Here is a 21,279-nt window from a genome sequence, read left to right as displayed (position 1 = left end):
GGAATTTGGGGGGGCCCTGGTATTATACTGGGCTGGCACAGATTGGGGGGGGTGTCTGGTATTACTGCCATATGATTGGGGGGTCTGTCTGGTATTACTGGCACATGATTGGGGGGGGTCTGGTATAGTGGCACATGATTAGGGGGTCTGGTCTGGTATTACAATACTGCCACATAATTGGGTGGGTCTGGTATTACTGGCACATGATTTGTGGGGGGGGGGGTCTGGACCGTCTGGTATTACTGGCACATGATTGGGGGGTCTGGTATTATACTGGCACATGATTGGGGGGTCTGGTATTATACTGGCACATGATTGGGTGGTCTGGTATTATACTGGCACATGATTGGGGGGTCTGGTATTGTACTGGCACATGATTGGGGGGTCTGGTATTATACTGGCACATGATTGGGGGGTCTGGTATTATACTGGCACATGATTGGGTGTCTGGTATTATACTGGCACATGATTGGGGGGTCTGGTATTATACTGGCACATGATTGGGGGGTCTGGTATTACTGGAACATGATTGGGGGGGTCTGGTATTACTGGCACATGATTGGGGGGTCTGGTATTATACTGGCACATGATTGGGGAATTTGGGGGGGCCCTGGTATTATACTGGGCTGGCACATGATTGGGGAATTTGGGGGGGCCCTGGTATTATACTGGGCTGGCACATGATTGGGGAATTTGGGGGGGGGGCTGGAATTACTGGCACAGATTGGGGGGGTGTCTGGTATTACTGCCGTATGATTGGGGGGTCTGTCTGGTATTACTGGCACATGATTGGGGGGGTCTGGTATAGTGGCACATGATTAGGGGGTCTGGTATTACAATACTGCCACATAATTGGGTGGGTCTGGTATTACTGGCACATGATTTGGGGGGGGGGGTCTGGACCGTCTGGTATTACTGGCACATGATTGGGGGGTCTGGTATTATACTGGCACATGATTGGGGGGTCTGGTATTATACTGGCACATGATTTGGTGGTCTGGTATTATACTGGCACATGATTGGGGGTCTGGTATTATACTGGCACATGATTGGGGGGTCTGGTATTATACTGGCACATGATTGGGGGGTCTGGTATTATACTGGCACATGATTGGGGGTCTGGTATTATACTGGCACATGATTGGGGGGTCTGGTATTATACTGGCACATGATTGGGGGGTCTGGTATTACTGGCACATGATTGGGGGGTCTGGTATTACTGGCACATGATTGGGGGGGTCTGGTATTATACTGGCACATGATTGGGGAATTTGGGGGGGTCGGTATTACTGGCACATGATTGGGGGGGTCTTGTATTACTGGCACATGATTGGGGGGTCTGGTATTACTGGCTGATGAGAGGCACTGGGGGGCTAATGAGAGGCACTGGGGCTCTTATCTGAGGTCTGATTGGGGGTCATTTATATTGGAGTCTGAGCTGAGGTGTGATCTGAGGTCTTATTAACATTGGGGATCTTATTGGGGCTGTTAGCTGAGGTCTGATTAACATTGGGGGTCTGATTGGTGGTCTGACCTGAGGTGTAATGAAAAATATTTTTTTCTTATTGTGCCCACTTCTAGCCCAGAGCCCAGCTGCCCAGAGCACTGATCCGGAGAAGCTTGGAGAAAAAAGGCCTCACAGTCTCACACTCCTTCTGCTTGGCCAAGCCTGTCAGCACCCCTGAGTCTTCAGAACTGTAAGTAAATTACAGGTCCTTCTAAAAAAATTAGCATATTGTGATAAAGTTCATTATTTTCTGTAATTTACTGATAAACATTAGACTTTCATATATTTTAGATTCATTACACACCAACTGAAGTAGTTCAAGCCTTTTATTGTTTTAATATTGATGATTTTGGCATACAGCTCATGAAAACCCAAAATTCCTATCTCAAAAAATTAGCATATCATGAAAAGGTTCTCTAAACAAGCTATTAACCTAATCATCTGAATCAACTAATTAACTCTAAACACCTGCAAAAGATTCCTGAGGCTTTTAAAAACTCCCAGCCTGGTTCATTACTCAAAACCGCAATCATGGGTAAGACTGCCGACCTGACTGCTGTCCAGAAGGCCATCATTGACACCTCAAGCAAGAGGGTAAGACACAGAAAGAAATTTCTGAATGAATAGGCTGTTCCCAGAGTGCTGTATCAAGGCACCTCAGTGGGAAGTCTTTGGGAAGGAAAAAGTGTGGCAGAAAACGCTGAACAACGAGAAGAGGTGACCGGACCCTGAGGAAGATTGTGGAGAAGGGCCGATTCCAGACTTTGGGGGACCTGCGGAAGCAGTGGACTGAGTCTGGAGTAAAAACATCCAGAGCCACCATGTACAGGCGTGTGCAGGAAATGGGCTACAGGTGCCGCATTCCCCAGGTCAAGCCACTTTTGAACCAGAAACAGCGGCAGAAGCGCCTGACCTGGGCTACAGAGAAGCAGCACTGGACTGTTGCTCAGTGGTCCAAAGTACTTTTTTCAGATGAAAGCAAATTTTGCATGTCATTCGGAAATCAAGGTGCCAGAGTCTGGAGGAAGACTGGGGAGAGGGAAATGCCAAAATGCCTGAAGTCCAGTGTCAAGTACCCACAGTCAGTGATGGTCTGGAGTGCCATGTCAGCTGCTGGTGTTGGTCCACTGTGTTTTATCAAGGGCAGGGTCAATGCAGCTAGCTATCAGGAGATTTTGGAGCACTTCATGCTTCCATCTGCTGAAAAGCTTTATGGAGATGAAGATTTCATTTTTCAGCATGACCTGGCACCTGCTCACAGTGCCAAAACCACTGGTAAATGGTTTACTGACCATGGTATTACTGTGCTCAATTGGCCTGCCAACTCTCCTGACCTGAACCCCATAGAGAATCTGTGGGATATTGGGAAGAGAAAGTTGAGAGACTGCAAGACCCAACACCCTGGATGAGCTTAAGGCCGCTATCGAAGCATCCTGGGCCTCCATAACACCTCAGCAGTGCCACAGGCTGATTGCCTCCATGCCACACCTGCATTGAAGCAGTCATTTCTGCAAGAGGATTCCCGACCAAGTATTGAGTGCATAACTGAACATAATTATTTGAAGGTTGACTTTTTTTGTATTAAAAACACTTTCTTTTATTGGTCGGATGAAATATGCTAATTTTTTGAGATAGGAAATTTGGGTTTTCATGAGCTGTATGCCAAAATCATCAATATTAAAACAATAAAAGGCTTGAACTACTTCAGTTGGTGTGTAATGAATCTAAAATATATGAAAGTCTAATGTTTATCAGTACATTACAGAAAATAATGAACTTTATCACAATATGCTAATTTTTTGAGAAGGACCTGTATATATAAGGGGAGTTTTTGTTTTGTTTTGTTTTGGCTCAGTCCACAGCGACACAAATTACAGCATGCTAGATTTTCTGTGCTTTTTTTTTTCCCGCTACACGTAGCTTTCAAAAGCCCATTCACATGTATTGTATTTTAAAGGGGTTTTCCCATCTCAGACAATGGGGGCATATCGCTAGGATATGCCCCCATTGCCTGATAGGTGCGGGTCCCTATATATATTTGTTTATTTCATGTTAATTTTGCAGTTGTTTGTGTAAACTGGCACTTTACAATAAATGTTGCACTGAATTTTCAACGAAATCTATATTTTTTTTTTTTGGGGGGGGGGGGGGGTTTGCAGTGGATCTTGGGTGAGTTCCCACACTTTTTTTCCCAGGACTTGACCCCTGTTTAATGTCACACATAAAGTTTCAGTTATTAGGTTTTTTTCTCACATTGTGGGCACGTTATATTTAAACAACAGCATCTGCCACCAGGTTTTTGCTTCCCTATCTGAGGGCAGGGTAAAGTAGTGACAGACAGCCTGATAATAGTGGTGTGTCGCTTATGCATTTGATTTCATTAAGGCCTCATGCACACGGCCGTTGTTTTGGTCCGCTTCCAAGCAGCAGTTTTGGCTGCTCGGATGCGGACCACTTTATTAGTGGTTGATCGAGCATGCTCGGCCAGACACAAGTTCGGCTCGGGCATCTCGATGCTCGGCACATGGTGGTATTCGTCCGAATACCGCTTGTGCTCGAGTCTCCTCCCTGCACGTTTGTTGGCTGCTATGCAGCCAATAAATGTGCAGGTAATACTGCTCTTCACTGTTAGTTACAGGCATTACAGTGATTGGCTGGCCGAAAAAGCGCCATCGAGTGCTGTATAACACCCGATGACACGTGTTCACCTCAGTGTTAGTCAGAGAGCTGTGCTGAAGAAGGGAAAGATAGTGTAGGGAGTGAAATTAATTTTTTCGAAAGTTTAAAAAGTTTGGCAGCAGCAATATATATTTTTTAGCAGAACCTGCGATAAATTACTAGAACTTTACAGACCCAAAAGTCCTTTTAAGGACTGTTGTGTGTTGCAGCAATATCTATTTTTAGCGCATCCTGCGCTACATAGCATGAATAGTTAGGCCGCTGCAGACAGTGACATTATCTGCGCTACATCTCCTATGTAACGTGTGTGCATCCCATTAATATCTGTGACATCCAGTGTACTTTTACTGTAGACGGTGTCCTCTGCGGACAGTGACATTACCTGGGGTACATCTTCTGTGTATAGTTTCCACATTCCAAATACCTGTGACATTCCCTGCAATTTTATATTAGCCACTGCTGACATCAGCGACAATATCTGCGGTATTTCTCCTGTGTAACGTGTGCATATCTAAAAAATATCTGTGACATCCAGTGTACTTTTTCCATAAACGGTGTCCGCTGCGGACAGTGACATTAGCTGCGCTACGTCTCCTGTGTAACGTGTGCACTTCCCCAAAAATATCAGTGACATCCAGTGTACTTTTTTCCTTAGATGGTGTCAGCTGCGGACAGTGAAATTACCTTGGATACTTCTCCTGTGTAACGTTTCCACATCACAAATACCTGTGATATACTCTTATTTTATATTAGCTGCTGCTGACATCAGTGACATTATCTGCTGTATTTCTCCTGTGTAATGTTTCCACATCCAAAATACCTATGACATTCCCTTTAATTTTATATTAGCCGCTGCTGACATCAGCGACATTATTTGTGGTATATCTCCTATGTGACGTTTCCACATCCCAAATACATTTTTTTATTTTTTTGTGTATACACTTACAAATCGTACGCTACTGTACGTGTGACATACTTTCAAGCATATATAACATTTAATATGAAGAAGGCGAAAAGTAAGGGACAGGGAAGTGCTCATGATGCTGATGGTGCACGCAGAGGCCATGGCCCTGGGCACTTTGAAACTGTGCCTGCTGCCAGAGCACAAGAAAAACAATCATCCATGATACCTAGCTTAATGTCCCAGTTTGCAGGACGGCACAGGACAACGTTCTTGAATTTAGACCAGTGCGACCAGGTGTCGGTTGGATTGCAGAAGATAATGCTTCCAGCTGTTTAAGCACCACCCTGCCTTCCACCATGCCTCCTGCCCTGCTCCTCGACCTTTGCAAGCACCATCAGCTACTAGTGTTGAGCATAAATATTCGAAAAGCAAATTTTATCACGAATATCGCCACTTCGAGAATTGGCGAATATTTAGAATATAGTGCTATATATTCGTTATATCGAATATTCGTCATTTTTTTTCCATCTAAACACATGATTACTCTCTGCTTCTTGCTTGTGGGCCAATGAGTCATTGGCCCACAAGCAACTTAAGCAGGGAGGAATCATGACTTCAGATGGAAAAAAATTACGAATATTCTAAAAAACTAATATATAGCACTATAATGAATATAGTGCTATATATTCGTTTTTTTGAATATTTGTCATTTTTTCCTTCTGAAGACATGATTCCTCCCTGCTTAAGTTGCTTGTGGGCCAATGACTCATTGGCCCACAAGGAAGAAGCACGGAGGAATCATGTGTTCAGATGGGAAAAATTACGAATATTCTAAAAAATAATATATAGCACTATATTCTATAGTGCTATATGTTCGTTTTTGACCCATGACTGTATTGAGCGCTCAATAGTCGCATATTATGCGATCATTACCTTGCAGATTTTCACGATAAAAAAGACTGAAGAATATAACGAACATACGAATTTGCGAATATATGATGAATATTCTGCAAAATATTCGCAAAGTATTTCGAATATGACCCCTACCGCAGAGTAAAAAAATGTCCTTACCCCAGGCATTTGAACGCAGGGGCAAATACCCATCCACCCACCCACAGGCCATAGCACTAAATGCGCAACTTTCCAAATTACTGGCCCTAGAAATGTTGCCATTTAGGTTTGTGGACACTGAGGCCTTCCGCAGCCTAATGTCGGCGGTGGTCCCTCATTATGCAGTACCCAACCGCCACTATTTTTCACGGTGTGCTGTGCCCGCCTTACACCAGCATGTGTTCCGCAACATTACCCGTGACCTGACCAACGCAGTTACTGGGAAGGTCCGCTTAACTACTGACACATGGACAAGTGCTTTCGGCCAGGGAAGCTACATTTCTCTGATGGCACAGGCTGAACGTTGTGGAGGCAGAGAGCGAGTCATACCCTGGGATGGCACAGGTGCTACCGACGCCAAGGATTGCGGGCCATAATTCTATCAGGGTTTCCGCCAGCACCTACGTTAGTGGCTCCAACTCCCACTTCTCCTCCTCCGCCTCCTTCTCCACTTCCACCTCAGAATTGCCCTCTTGCAGCACCAGTCAGCCATCAGTTGGTAGCTGGAAGCAGTGTAGCACTGCAGAGAGGAAGCGTCAACAGGCCGTGCTTAAACTGATCTGCTTAGGTGACAAACAGCACACCGCTGAAGATCTGTGGCATGGGATAAGGGACCAGACTGAGCTGTGGCTCTCGCCACTCAACCTAGAACCAGGCATAGTTGTGTGTGATAATGACCGTAACTTGGTGGCGGCTTTGGAGCTCGACAAGCTCCAACACATACCATGCCTAGCCCACAAGTTCAATCTAGTTGTTCAGTGGTTTCTCAAAACGTACCTCAATTTGCCTGAGCTACTTGTGAATGTGCACCACGTGTGTGCCCATTTTCGCAAGTCATCGACAGCTTCCGCCAGTCTGTCAACGCTGCAGAAGCACTTGCAATTGCCAGCTCACTGACTGTTGTGTGACGTGACCACGTGTTGGAACTCGACGTTTCACATGTTGGTCAGGCTTTGTGAGCAGCAGAGGGCAGTAGTGGAATACCAGCTACAGCATGGTTGTCGCCTTTCCAGTCAGCTTCCGCTCTTTACAAGCGATGAGTGGGCAATGAAGTCTGACCTCTGTGAGGTTTTACGCAACTTTGAGGAATCAACACAGATGGTGAGCGGCGATAACGCTATTATCAGCTTAACCATCCCACTTCTGTGTCTGCTCAAATGCTCGCTGCTCACAATTAAGGCGGACGCTTTGCATTTGGAAGAGGTGAAATGGGGGAAGACATTACACAGGGTGATAGCCAGACAAATGTGTCTTTAATGGTGTATTGTACACTATGCAGTAAAATTGACCTGTTATCTTCATTCTTCAGGTCAGTATGGTTACGATACCACATTTGTATAATTTTTCTTGTGTTTATATGCTGAAAATGTTTTTATAAACCTTTGAGGAAAATAAAAAGTTTTTTATAACCATATTCTGACCCCTATATTTTTTTTGCAGTTATGTGTACGGGGCGGTGTGAGGGATAATCTTTTCTTTTCAGTGATACCAGTTTGAAGTGTGTGCAACTTTTTGATAATTTTTTATTAAAAAATTATTGGGTAATTGAAGTGACAAAAAATGGCAAATTGGCAGTTTTATTTTGTTTTCCGTTATGCCATTTGCCGTATGCCATTAATATTGTTATATTTTAATAGTATGGGCATTTTTTACACGCCGCAATTCCCATGATGTTTATTTTCTGGTTTAAGTATTTTTATTTTAAGGAAAGGGGAGTGATTTGAACTTTTGTTTTATTATAATTTTTTTAATATTTGCAAAACTTTTTTTTTTATACAACATTCTTTATTTTTCCATACCATACAACAACAGAGGGAGAATAACTTAATTATAACATTCAGCATTAATACATTAATCACTACATATATGAAAGAAAAAGGATTATTCACAACTCTAAAACCAACAATACTCCCACACCCCGTTCCTATTTAAAAAAATAAATAAATGGAGTATTACTTTTTCTCCCTACCCAACCCAAAGAACCTTCCCTCTTCCCTTTCCTGTCATCTTGCTGCCTTCAGAAACCAGGAGGAACCCCATCTAAGTTGCAACTTCATCCAAAACCTAAACACATCTCCTAAGAGGCGAGTATCTGTCCAGGCCTAGCACGCAGGCTATGACCATTTAGCCCATGACCTTTCCCATTGTACCAATTGTTTTTTCGATCTACATGCGATTTTTTCATATTGTTTCACCTTATCCATCAAGTTTTTCCATTGTACAAGAAAGGGGGGGGGGGTCAGCCGATCCCCACTTTCTTGCAACTATTACTCTAGCTAATAGCATGCTCTTAAGCCAAGCTTTGACGTCCTGCCTATTAGGGTTATCAGGTCCCAGTATTCCCAAAATAGCAAGTTAAACTCCAATTTCTGGGCCCTTGCCCAGTTTGTTTGCCAACAGTTCATATATTTCAACTCAGTATTTCTGGATCTTTGGACAGGTCCAAATCATGTGTAGAAAATCGTCTTGAGCTGAGCGACAATTTGGGCACTTAGCTTCCGTTTTCCCATACATGTTCACAATATGTTGCGGAGAGATATATAAACAATGTACTATTTTAAATTGTATAAGTCTAAAATAAGCAGAAGTGATAACCCAATTTATGTTTTTATATACCCTTCCCCTGTGAATGTTCCTATCTCCTCCAATCTCCCATTCCCACTTCTTTTCACTTTTAAATTGAGTGATATTAGCTAAACCATCTTTAATTTGCTTATTAATCCGTGTTATAGAGGTTTTTACATCTTTCCGATAAAAACAGAAATCCGTAAAACTATTATCTACTACATTTAGGAGGTGCCCATTCTTAATACTAAGAAGAAGGTGTTGTAATTGTGTATACCTGAACCAGACCATATTATCTAATTGTGACCCGTGAAGAATTTCTTTAACAGTTATGATTTTCCCAGCTTCGATGACATGCAAAACAAGTACTATTCCCCTTTTTTGCCAATATGTGCTGTCTTCTCTTTTCATAAGTTCCTTTAAATTGTAATTGTGCCAAAGTGGAGTGAAACTTAAGCCTTGTGTGATCCCTAACACCTTTTTAATCTTATTCCAGACCAATTGTAACATTTTACTTATGGCGCAGTCTTTGCCACGGATAGGCAAGTACCCCATTTCTAAAATACCCCTCATAGTTTCTAATTAAGTATTGCAAAAGGTCCTTCTCCCTTTGTCCCGTACACCATTGGATTTGTGCGACCATATAATAACCTTGAACATGTGCCAACCACAGGAACTTCTGCTTAATTCGGACTCTCTTACGGCCCCATATCAGATCATTAAAAAGCCCAACAATATGATTGAAATAAGCATCCTTAATATAGAATATATAAAAAAAAACATTGGGGGGGCAGCACAATTTTAATAAGTGCTATTCTGTCTGCTTGCCCGAGCGGCACTTTCTGCCATTTTTTTTTTTTTTAAGTCACTTTGGCTGACAATAACTGGCAACCATTAGATTGCCTATTGTGTTAATTGATGTCTATATAGACACCATTGAACGCGTCATTTGCATTATACCAATACCATGCTGCCACCTAGTGGCTTGTATTTGTATAGTCATCTAATAGACACCGAAGCCTGCTTGAGGCTTCAGCCTATTAGATCAATGTAAAAGGTTCCCTGATCTTCCGCTTGCACTGCCGTGGTCACATTTGACCATGGTATTTGAAAGAGAAAATGTATGCGATCAGCCTTATGGCTGATTGCATACATGTGCCGCGGGTCTTTGCAAAAACCCGGCGGCTATGGCACCTGCTGCACATGTGAGCGGGTGCCATGTTTGGGGACGGGACTTCCGCCATACATGCACTGCGAAGGTCCTAGAAGGGTTGAGCACATGCAAAGCCTTTAATATTAATGCATTATATTTTGGATATTGCAATAGACAAGTCCAGATCTGTTTGTACGCACTCAGGCTGATGTCAGCAGTAAGTATTTAAGTGTCACGGAAGGTGTTACAGAAAACTAGAAGACACAAAATGAAGATCCGACTGACTTGATACAAAACTAAGGAACCAAAGGGTAAGCCCTGTAACAGCCCTAGCTCTCTCCCTTACTGCTCAGCCTATGCAAAAATCTCTTTGGTAGATGATTGCATACCCTCGTTCCTCAACTGTATGACACCTGAACACCCTATAATAGTGAGGGGATACGACCACCGGCTCCCTACACTTAATACGTAGGGATTCACGGTCACCTAGGATTAAGCAAACAGGAAAACACAAATGAATGAACAGATTTATCTGTAGAAGCATCAGTAGTAGCATCCAGCATGCACACACTCCAGGAAGTTGTATAAACCGCAAAGTGATGCAGTATGGGAGGGTATTTAAAGGGATGCAATCAGTGCAACTAGATGACAGCTAAGAAAGGGAAACGAGATGACAAAACGAAAGCAAAAGAACCTCAAGCAGGAGATTCTGAAGAACTTCTGTCAGAGCTTCTCAGATGTCTGGCGGTGACAATTAGGCAAGCTGGACAGATTTAGATAAAGTGATCTGTTATAGTGCTATCAGTTTTGAAACTTTAGATGGATAAACGCAAATGTGTTAACGATCCAGACAATTTCTGCTACATATGTGGCAAACACTCTACTTATGATCAGTGCAAGAATCTGACAAAACGAGTGCGTATTGCAGCTCGGGATGCATTTGTGCTAGCAGTGCAGAACTTCCTTGGGAACAGACGATCTGCAAACTATGCTGAATTAGTAGACAACAGGCTTACAGCATATGAACAACTTGGCTGCCGAATGTCATTGAGTGTGCATTTCTTACATTCCCATCTTGACTTTTTCCTACACAATTTAGGACACGTAAGTGACGAACGTGGAGAGCGGTTCCATAAAGATATTTCTACAATGGAGATCAGGTATCAAGGCTGCTGGAATCCCATCCTGATGGGGGACTACTACTGGTTTTTGCAACTGGAAAATATGACCATTCACAAACGCAAAAGAAGATGCCTGAAGCACTTTTAACAGTACTGGGCCTTGCTCAAGTATGACTTTTAACCCCTTAGGGACACAGCCTTTTTACACCTTAGGACCAGGCCATTTTTTGCAAATCTGACCAGTGTCACTTTAAGTGCTGATAACTTTAAAACGCTTTGACTTATCCAGGCTTTTCTGAGATAGTTTTTTCGGCACATATTGTACTTCATGACACTGGTAAAATGAAGTAAAAAAAATACCAAATTTAACAAAAATTGGGAAAAATTTGCAAATTTCAAAGTTTCAGTTTCTCTACTTCTGTAATACATAGTAATACCCCTAAAAATTGTGATGACTTTACATTCCCTATATGTCTACTTTGAATTATTTTGGGAATGATATTTTATTTTTTGGGGATGTTACAAGGCTTAGAAATTTAGAAGCAAATCTTGAAATTTTTCAGAAATTTACAAAAATCCAATTTTTAGGGACCACTACAGCTCTGAAGTCACTTTGTGAGGCTTACATAATAGAAACCACCCAAAAATGACCCCATTCTATAAACTACACTCCAATCGCTTGCTATTACACTTTAAGTGTAAAAAATAGCTTTTTTTACACCGTTTTTATTTTTATTTTTTTACGGTGGTCACCTGAGAGGTTAGGTCATGTGATATTTTTATGGAGCCGGTCGATACGGACGCGGCAATACCTAATATGTATATATATATGATTTTTTGATCGCTTACTATTACACTTTTTGTGACGTAAGATGACAAAAAATAGCTTTTTTTACACCGTTTTTATTTTTATTTTTTTACGGTGGTCACCTGAGAGGTTAGGTCATGTGATATATTTATAGAGCCGGTCGATACGGACACGGCAATACCTAATATGTATACTTTTTTAAATGTATGTAAGTTTTACACAATGATTTCATTTTTGAAACAAAAAAATGATGTTTTAGTGTTTCCATAGTCTAAGAACCATAGTTTTTTAATTTTTTGGGCGATTATCTTAAGTAGGGTCTCATTTTTTGCGGCATGAGATGACGGTTTGATTGTTACAATTTTGGCGTACATGCAACTTTTTTGATCACTTTTATTACCTTTTTTTGGGAAGTAAGGTGGGCAAAATTTAAATTTCATCATAGTTTTTAATTTTTAATTTTTATGGCTTCACCGTTCTGGTAAAGTAACATGACCGTTTTATAGAGCAGGTCGTTACGGACGCGGCGATACCAAACATGTGTAGGGAATTTTTTTTTTCATTTTTAATCAGTGATAAATGTGTTTTTTGATTTTTACTTTTTTTCACTTTTTTTTACTTTTTTTTACCCAGACCCATTTGGTTCTTGAAGATCCAGTGGGTCTGATGTTTGTATAATACAGTACAATATATAGTACTGTACTGTATTTTACTTACACTGAACAGATCTATGTCTTTAGCATAGATCTGTTCAGCACCATGGACAGCAGGACGCCTAATCAGGCGTCCTGTTGTCATGGGAACCTTCCCTGTCTGCCACAACTTCGCAGACGGGGAAGGGAGAGGACAGGGCTTTGGGGGGCTGGATGGGGGCTCTCTCCCTCTCCATCGGGGGGCTGTAAAGGCACAGCAGCCCCCCGATCGGAGAGGGAGGGAGCTCCCTGCGCTGTTAACCTTTTTCATACAGCCGTCCGTACGGACCGCTGTATGGAAAAGGGTTAAAGGGCTGACATCACACCAACGATGTCAGCCGTTTATACCAGGGTGCCAGCAATGTGCTGGCACCCTGGTATACCCACTAGACGCCAACGATTATTCAAGGGGAGGCGGGCGGGGGGTCGCGATCCCGCTTGCCGCACCGCCCGCCTCACACACCGCCCGCAACCCTCCCCCTGCACCACCCGCCCACATAATATCATTCAGGGGTGCAGGGGGAGGAAAAACATATATATTATGGGCATTATAAAGTTCAGGGACCGCGGGGATCAGAAACGGCAAAAAGCGCATCAAACCGCAGGTCTGAATTGACCTGCGGTTTGTTGCGATCGCCGACATGGGGGGGTCACGGGACACCCCCGCGCATTTAGCCAAGGTGCTAGAGGAGGCAGGTGAAGCGGAGGTAGTGGTGTGACCCGCAGACACTGATTGTGGACCCAGGCGTTCGACCCGCCTATTAGGGTGGTTTGATGCCTCTTTGCTGCTGTCCTCACTTGGCTTGCCACCTTCCCAGGTTGGGTCACGGGCTTTTCGTTCAGCACCTCCTCTTTCTCACTCTGGTCATTCTTCTGACTTGTTGATCTAACAACAACCTCAGTTACTGACAACTGTGTCTCATCCTCATTATTAACCTCTTGATGCACTAATTGCGGTTGATGTATTGGCAACTGTGTCTCATCATCATCATCCACCTCGTGAAACACCAATTTCCATTCTCCACCACCAAGCATGTTGAGATGCCCAAATTAAGGAATGGCGATGAAAACAGCTCCTCGGAATATCCGAGTTCGGGATCACTTGTTTGCCAAGAATGTCACTGATATTTAGGATGTGAAAACGTTATACAGGAGATGTAGTGCAGGTAATGTCACTATCACTAGCGGCAAAAAAATTTGACTGAATGTCACTGATATTTATGATGCGCAAATGTTATACAGGAGATGTAGCGCAGGTAATGTCGCTATTGCTAGCGGCGAAAAAATTATACTGAATGTCACTGATATTTAGGATGCGCAAACGTTATACAGGAGATATAGAGCAGGTAATGTCGCTGCCACTAGCAGCAAAAAAATTAGACTGAATGTCACTGATATTTAGGATGCGCAAACGTTATACAGGAGATGTAGAGCAGGTAATGTCGCTGCCACTAGCAGCAACAAAATTAGACTGAATGTCACTGATATTTAGGATGTACAAACGTTATACAGGAGATGTAGCGCAGGTAATGTCGCTGTCACCAGCGGCTAATATAAAATTACAGGGACTATCACTGATATTTATGATGCACAAACGTTACACAAGAGACGCAGCACAGGTAATGTCACTGTCCGCAGCGAACACCTGCTAAGGAAAAAGTACACTGTATGTCACAGATATTTTTAGGCTGTGCACACGTTACACAGGAGATGTAGAGCAGATAATGTCGCTGTCTACAGCAGCAAAACAATTGCAAGCTATTTAGCGCAGGTTGCGCTAAAAATATATTGCTGCCATATACAACAATAGTCCTTAAAAGGACTTTTGGGTCTCTAACAATTGCACGCAATTTAGTGCAGGTTGCGCTAATAATATATATTGCTGCCAGAGACAACAATAGTCCTTAAAAGAACTTTTGGGTCTCTAACACCAACCCTGCCTGACTAATACCGGCCGAACCACGTGTCATCGGGTGCTTTATAGCACCCGATGACTCTTTTCGGCCAGCCAATCACTGTAGTGCCAGTAACCAACATGGCTATGGCATTACAGTGAGTGGCAGCACTTACCTGCACTTTTACTGGCTGCGTAGCCATAAAACGTGTGGGGAGAAGACTCGAGCATGGCGCTGGAGCACAAGCGGTATTCGGGCGATGCTCGAGCTGAGCTGGTCTTTGGCCGAGCATGCCTGATCATCACTAATAAAGTGTTAGATTTAATGAGAACTTACTGTGTCACCAGAATTGACCTATATAGCTAATTACATGTTCCTACTATTCATCCTCCCATCATTCATAAACTGTCATAGCTTACGCTCAAAAGTATTTTCTTCATGTTAGAAATCAGCTTTCTAATGAACCTAACATCATCACCAGGTAGCTCATGGAGTCATCGGGGGTCCTCCCCCTGATCTCACACCCATATGTCTCCACTTTCCCTCTCACAGACTTCTCCTTGCTTTATTGAAATCAGTGCCCGACTGAGCAAAATATTGTGCTGGTGCAGAAGACCTCCTTGAGCTTACGCAATTTAGACATGTGCAATGAGTGGAGGTGTAGACAGCTTAGCTTCAAGTAGCTTAGCTTCACTGCGTTCAGCTGACATTGGTTCCAGAGCATGCGCAATGAGTGCTTGAAGACCAAGTTTATACACCTCCTCTCACTGCGCATGTCTGGATAACTGCGTTGGCATAAGATTTCACTCAGGCAAGGGGTGATTTGTGAGAGAAGAGATCTGCGAGAGCAAGGTGGCTGTTGAGTGGATGACTGGTGACTCGCCTCATCCAGCATAGTGCATTGACTCCATGGGCTACCTGGTGATGACAATATTTTTGTATAAACAAAGCCAGTTTATGAATGATAAGAGGATAAGTTGGAAGCGGTAATTAGCTCTATAGGGCAATTCTGATGACAGATTCCCTTTTAAATGACACCTGTTTGGTCCACCCTGGTTTTGAAGAGTTTGCATTTTACAGAGAAATAAACCTTTTGATGCTAACTTCTTTTTCATTTGTTTTAAACAGCATTCTACTAATGTATCTTTGATAGTTATTTCCCTCTTTTTAACAACTTGCAGTTTTTCAGTTAATACAGAGCCTAACATTGGGTCATTTATTAGCACACGCAAATGCATCTGTAAGATCCTCTTGACCCCTGTGTGATCCATATTATAGCCTGTTATGAATGGTATGACTTTAAGTTCTTCCACAACACTTATTATTCTTCTGTCCCTCCACTAATCCTTGTCTATCTATCTTCCTCACTTCTTCCATTACTTTCTATAAAGTCAATTTTGAATAATACGTTGTTTCAAATCTTCTACGTAGTGTCTCCTGTTCTTTAAAGCAACTCCCATATATATAATAGTTAAAAATGATTTAATGTTAGAATCTTTAGTTTTACTACCTGGAAAACAGAAGGTTGTTAACAAGAGGGCCAGAGCTATCAAAGAAAAATGAGTAACACATTGTTTAAAAATAATTGGCATCGAAAGGTTTTTCCACTGTAAAAACATGCAAACCAACAAATAGACCAAGCAAATGAAATCCAAATCTAAATAGAGAGGGAAGCTTATTATTAACTAATGTTATTTATGTGTGATAAAGTCTCTCTGGGAAGCAATATGCGGTAAACAAGAAGAAAACCAAAGAAGAGGGTCAGTGAACATATAAAAACACAACAAATGATTCATTGATCCATTGCTGCATTTTAAAATCTGCCATAACAGTGACCCATGAAAACTTGTACAGTATATTCAGGAGTTGCAGCTGTCAGGACAAATTGGAGGTGAGTTGATGTAATTCAAAGGTAGTCCTAGTTAGAAATTGAATTTATGTATGAATTACTGACAATACTTTAATATGGGGAGATTAAATGTGGAAATTGGTTTAAATTGTTTTATAGAAAAATGAATTTAGTGTGGTATGTTTTAGCTGGGTTTTTTTAAACTATGATTCAGAGGATACAGACATTGACAATCTACAAGGTCGCCGGTTTTACAAAATAATGCACTTTATGCTGATATATATGTATATTTGGTTCTTACTCTTTTACATTGTAGGTAGAACCACAAGAATTGCTATCTGAGGAGGTTTTACTCTTCATAGCATCCATACTGTCCCAGCTGAGAAAGAAGAAAAGAATGTTGAGAGTGATAGTTTGGCAAGTGCTTGGCAACACACTACTAGCTACTCTTTATTGTACACTTACAAGTGCTGAAGTGGAAGCACCTGATCTAATTGTCTACAAATGATGAGACCAACTATCCCTCTTTTATGTGTAGGTATAAAGCTTTAGTACATCTTTTAACTATAAATTACTGTTATCCTTGGTGAAGCACAATCTATGAATCCAGTGGAAGCCTCCCACTGATCCATTATATTATGTCTGATTTGAATTTACTGTATGAATTTTATGTAAGATCTTTACTTCATCTTCCTTACAACTTCTGTTTCAAAATCTTTGACTACATCTTGATTCATAGAATAAATAATTACAAGATAAGGTGCACTACTATGGTGGATGCAAACAGTAACATCGGACTAAACCCTCACACTGATGTTAAAAATGAGACTTTAGCAAGTATATCCTTATATTAAGGACATATTTGAGCCCACGCACCACACCAAGGTTTCTAAAGTGGCACGGGACCTAATGCTAAACCTGCCTGTACTGTATGGGTAGTACCAGGAACCAGTGGGCAAATTGCAGCAGTGTAAGGTCCGACTCACAGCAAACAGCTCCCAGTTCCCTCCAGTGTGACTAACCACACATACAATGAGGGAGGAGGCTTAGAGTCCCACCCATGGCTGGCTGATATGTTGCAGGCCTCACAGGTACACCTAAACGCTGCCTATGGATGGTAATCAAGGCGCATTTAGAGTGGAGTTTATACACCTCCACATATAAATATACAATTTAAATGACAAAAATACATGCTCTCAAAAGGCAGGAAATGCTCAACCCTAAATGCAGTTGTGCATTTATACTCGGGGGAGCAGACACTGCTATTGTGGTCTGTTGCTAAGGGCAATCCCCAGCAAAAAATGCATACAGTGGAGAATGCCCGCAACAGACCACAAGTGCCACAGAGACATCCTACACCAGATGGTAAAATGTGTGTATATGGAATGATATATAGAATAAATAATTACATCTCGGTCTGTGCCCATGTCTCTCTGGCACTTGTGGTCTGTTGCGGAAAATAAATACGCACTACACTGTTGCAGTTTTTTCTAGTGAAAGTGTATAGGGGTGTATTACAGTAAGAAAAGGAAAATACATTCTCAGTGCATTTCTGCAGTTAATTCTAGTGAAAGAGTATAGGGGCATATTTCAGTAAAATAAGAAAAATATATACACACTGCACTGTTGCAGTTATTTCTGTTGAAAGCGTGTTTTCTGTTGAAATATATACGCATTTTACTATTGCACTTAGTCGCAAAAGCATTCAGTGGCCTATTTCAGTACAGAAAATAAAATATATACGCACTTCACTGGTGCATTTATTTCTGCTGAATGCATTTACTGGCCTATTTCAGTACAAAAATATAAATATATTCTCCGTTCATGTCGGCGGTTATATGTATTGAAAGCATGGCTGGGAGTCAGAAGGGTGACAGCAGTGAGAGGTCGGGAGCCAAACGTGCCTGGGGTAGACCACCTGCTTTGCAGCAGCCTACCTGGTTGGGAAGTAGCAGGGGTTCATGGAAGTAGCGGCAGTAGCAGTCAGTCAGTGCAGTGGTTATATGTGATAAAATCTGTATTGAAGTTTTTCGGTTGAAAAACTAAATTTATTCAGTGTTCAGCGCTGCGGTTATATGCAGTTAAATCTCCATGATGTCTCCATGATAAATCTGCAGCGTGGAGGCCCTGTGTGGCTTCTACACACTTTTAAAATAATCCTTTTGGCAGAGCGAATAGATGCCGGATGACCAGGACGCTCCCTGACCTTCCCAGGAGCTGCTATCGGGAGCAGCGGTTCATTTCTGTGATGTCCGTATAGTGCGGAGGAAATCTGAAGACCCTTTCCATCTCCATGCTCTGTTATATGTGGTAAAATATTTATCGAAGTATTTTGGTGGAAAAATACATTTTATTCAGCGTTCAGCGCTGCACTTATATGGGTTAAAATCTTTTGTGACTTTTTTCCATGGGAAAAGAAAATTGTATTCAGCGTTAAGCGCTGCACTTATATGCAGAAAAATATTTTCTGACTTATTTCAGTGAAAAAATATAGTATTCAGCATTAAGCGCTGCACTTATTTGCGGTAAAATCTTTTGTGATTTATTTAGGTGAAAAAACAAATTGTATTCAGCGTTAAGCACTGCATTTATATGCGGTAAACTCTTTTGTGAATTATTTCGGTGGAAAAGCAAATTTCATGCAGCGTTCAGCGCTGCAGTTATAGGTGGTAAAATTCAGTTGGCCGCTGCCTATCTGTGCCATCATCCATCCTCTCTCAGGTCTGACTAGGGGAACCTCTGCGCTCAAGTTCCATCGCCATGGCTGCTGGGGAGGGGTGGGGTGGCAGGAGAAGTACCAGCTCCATCAGAAGCAGCCTGAGTCTACAGTCACTGATGAGTAGCTTTCTTCACCCACATGGTAAAGAAACTACTCACCAGCAGCAGCAGGTAGACCTGGAGCAGGACCTAAACCAGCAGGTGGTGGCATACTTGAACAGCAGAGAGAAAAACTTAAATCCAGCTCACCTCCCAGTTAGTATAATCCCGATTCTGAAACCCTAGGGGAGTGACCCCGTCGCAGGCTGCAGGTAATTTAGAAGAAGGTCTCAGATTCAAGTAGGGTCCATGTTAAAATCGCTTCTTTATTTGGACATCATACAGACATGACAGTACAACAGATTGGCGTTGACGCGTTTCGGGTACTGAGACCCTTAGTCGTAACGTTGTTGCACAGTGAGATACCCCAATATAAAGGGAAAAGATAGCCATTCCCCCCTACAATCCATGGGAGGCGGCATTGATCCCATTGGTCGTCTCACTGTGCATCACACCTTAGTTGCCACCCATTCATTATCAAGTTGATGCATTGCAGACTGTGCTGGGACTTAACAAGAGTTAACCCTTGAGGACTCTAGTCCAAATTCTGTGAACATTCACTGAAGGAAAAAAAAAAAAAAAAAAAAAAAAAAAAGGGGGGGGGGGGAGGGGAAACAGGTGAAAGTCCCAAAAAAAACGCACAGTGTGAACACACCAACTTGTGTAACATATAAAAACATATATTATGCAAAACCAAAACAGCCTTCACATTAATAACAATATTATTGACAGTATTATTTCTGCTTAGGACATTGTTGCCACGCTTGGTAATCTTGTTATGCAGGAGAAAACCACTAATAATGATAATGGCACCAAGAACTGGGGACCAAATGGACAGACACAAGAAAAGGAATGGGGAGGGAAGGGGAGACTGTGAGAAAGAATGGACACGCAGGAATGATGCACATAAATGCACATGTTTATATATAAATGAACATATTTGTTATTGGTATATGTACATCAATTCCTTTTTCAGGTTAAGGCCATATGGAACTCTAGTGTTCAGCCTGAAGATCCAAAACGCCTCCCGTAGGAGGAGTTTCTTGCGGTGGTCACCACCTCTCTTGGGGGCAAATACCCTCTCTATCGCGAAGGCTTTAAAGCCCCTTACTTGACGATCATGTATTTGTATAAAATGTCTAGCTACATTCGAAATATTAAGTGCATTAGGGTTGCTTATATAATTTAAATGTTCCAGAAGGCGATTCCTGAATCTTCGGATCGTACTTCCAACATACATTAAGTCGCAATCCTTGCACTGTATAATGTATACCACTCCTGTAGTGTTGCAATTAATATAGCTTTGTATTGGAAAGCTGCAGGAGTGGTCAGATCTGTCAAAGGACTTGGAGGGGGTGGCATAGATGCAAGTCTTGCAGGGATTGCCCCCGCATTTGGAAAAGCCCTTGTATCTGAGCCAACTAGACTTCATGCTGGCTCCCATCCTATTGGCCGTGAAGAGGGATGGGGACAGCGAGCAGGACAATGTAGTGGCTTTTCTGGAAACAATTTTGAGACCTGATTTCAGGGCATTATATAATATTTCGTCATCATACAGAATAGGCAGACAGCCCTTAATGATGGAGCTGATTTTATTGAACTCCTTGCTATATGCCAGCGATAACGTTGGTACATTGTCCTGGTCACTGTTCCCATACCTCTCCATCCTCCTGGATGGGGTATCCCGTTTGCCTCCTGCTGCTGTTTTACCAAAAAGCATTTCCCCTCTATTTTTTCTCTGTGCAATAGCTCTGCCCCTCTCTAGCATCCAGGTGGGGTAATTTCTGGCTTTTAATCTGACATCTACCTTATTAAATTCCTCATCCAGAAGTGCAGGGAGACTGCAGTTCCTGGCTGCTCGTATGTATTCCCCAACGGGGATCGCCCTGATGGTGTGTAGGGGATGATGGCTCCTAGCATTCAGGATGGAATTTCCGGCCACCTCTTTTCTATATGTTCGGGTGTGCACTACTTCACCTGGGCAGCCTCGGAGCGTCAGGTCTAAAAAATTGATAGTGGTCTCACCAAAGGCACATGTGAAACGTAGGTTATAGTTATTCGCATTAAGGTACATCTGGAGGTCCGGGACGGCAGATACACCGCCCGCCCAAATCATGAGCAGGTCATCGATGTATCTGCCGTACCAGACCAATCCAACCCCAAAAGGGTTGTCCACATT

Source organism: Bufo gargarizans, chromosome 3 (genome assembly GCF_014858855.1).
Source record: "Bufo gargarizans isolate SCDJY-AF-19 chromosome 3, ASM1485885v1, whole genome shotgun sequence".
Classification (NCBI taxonomy): Eukaryota; Metazoa; Chordata; class Amphibia; order Anura; family Bufonidae; genus Bufo; species Bufo gargarizans.
Note: the sequence above shows the minus strand (reverse complement) of the source record.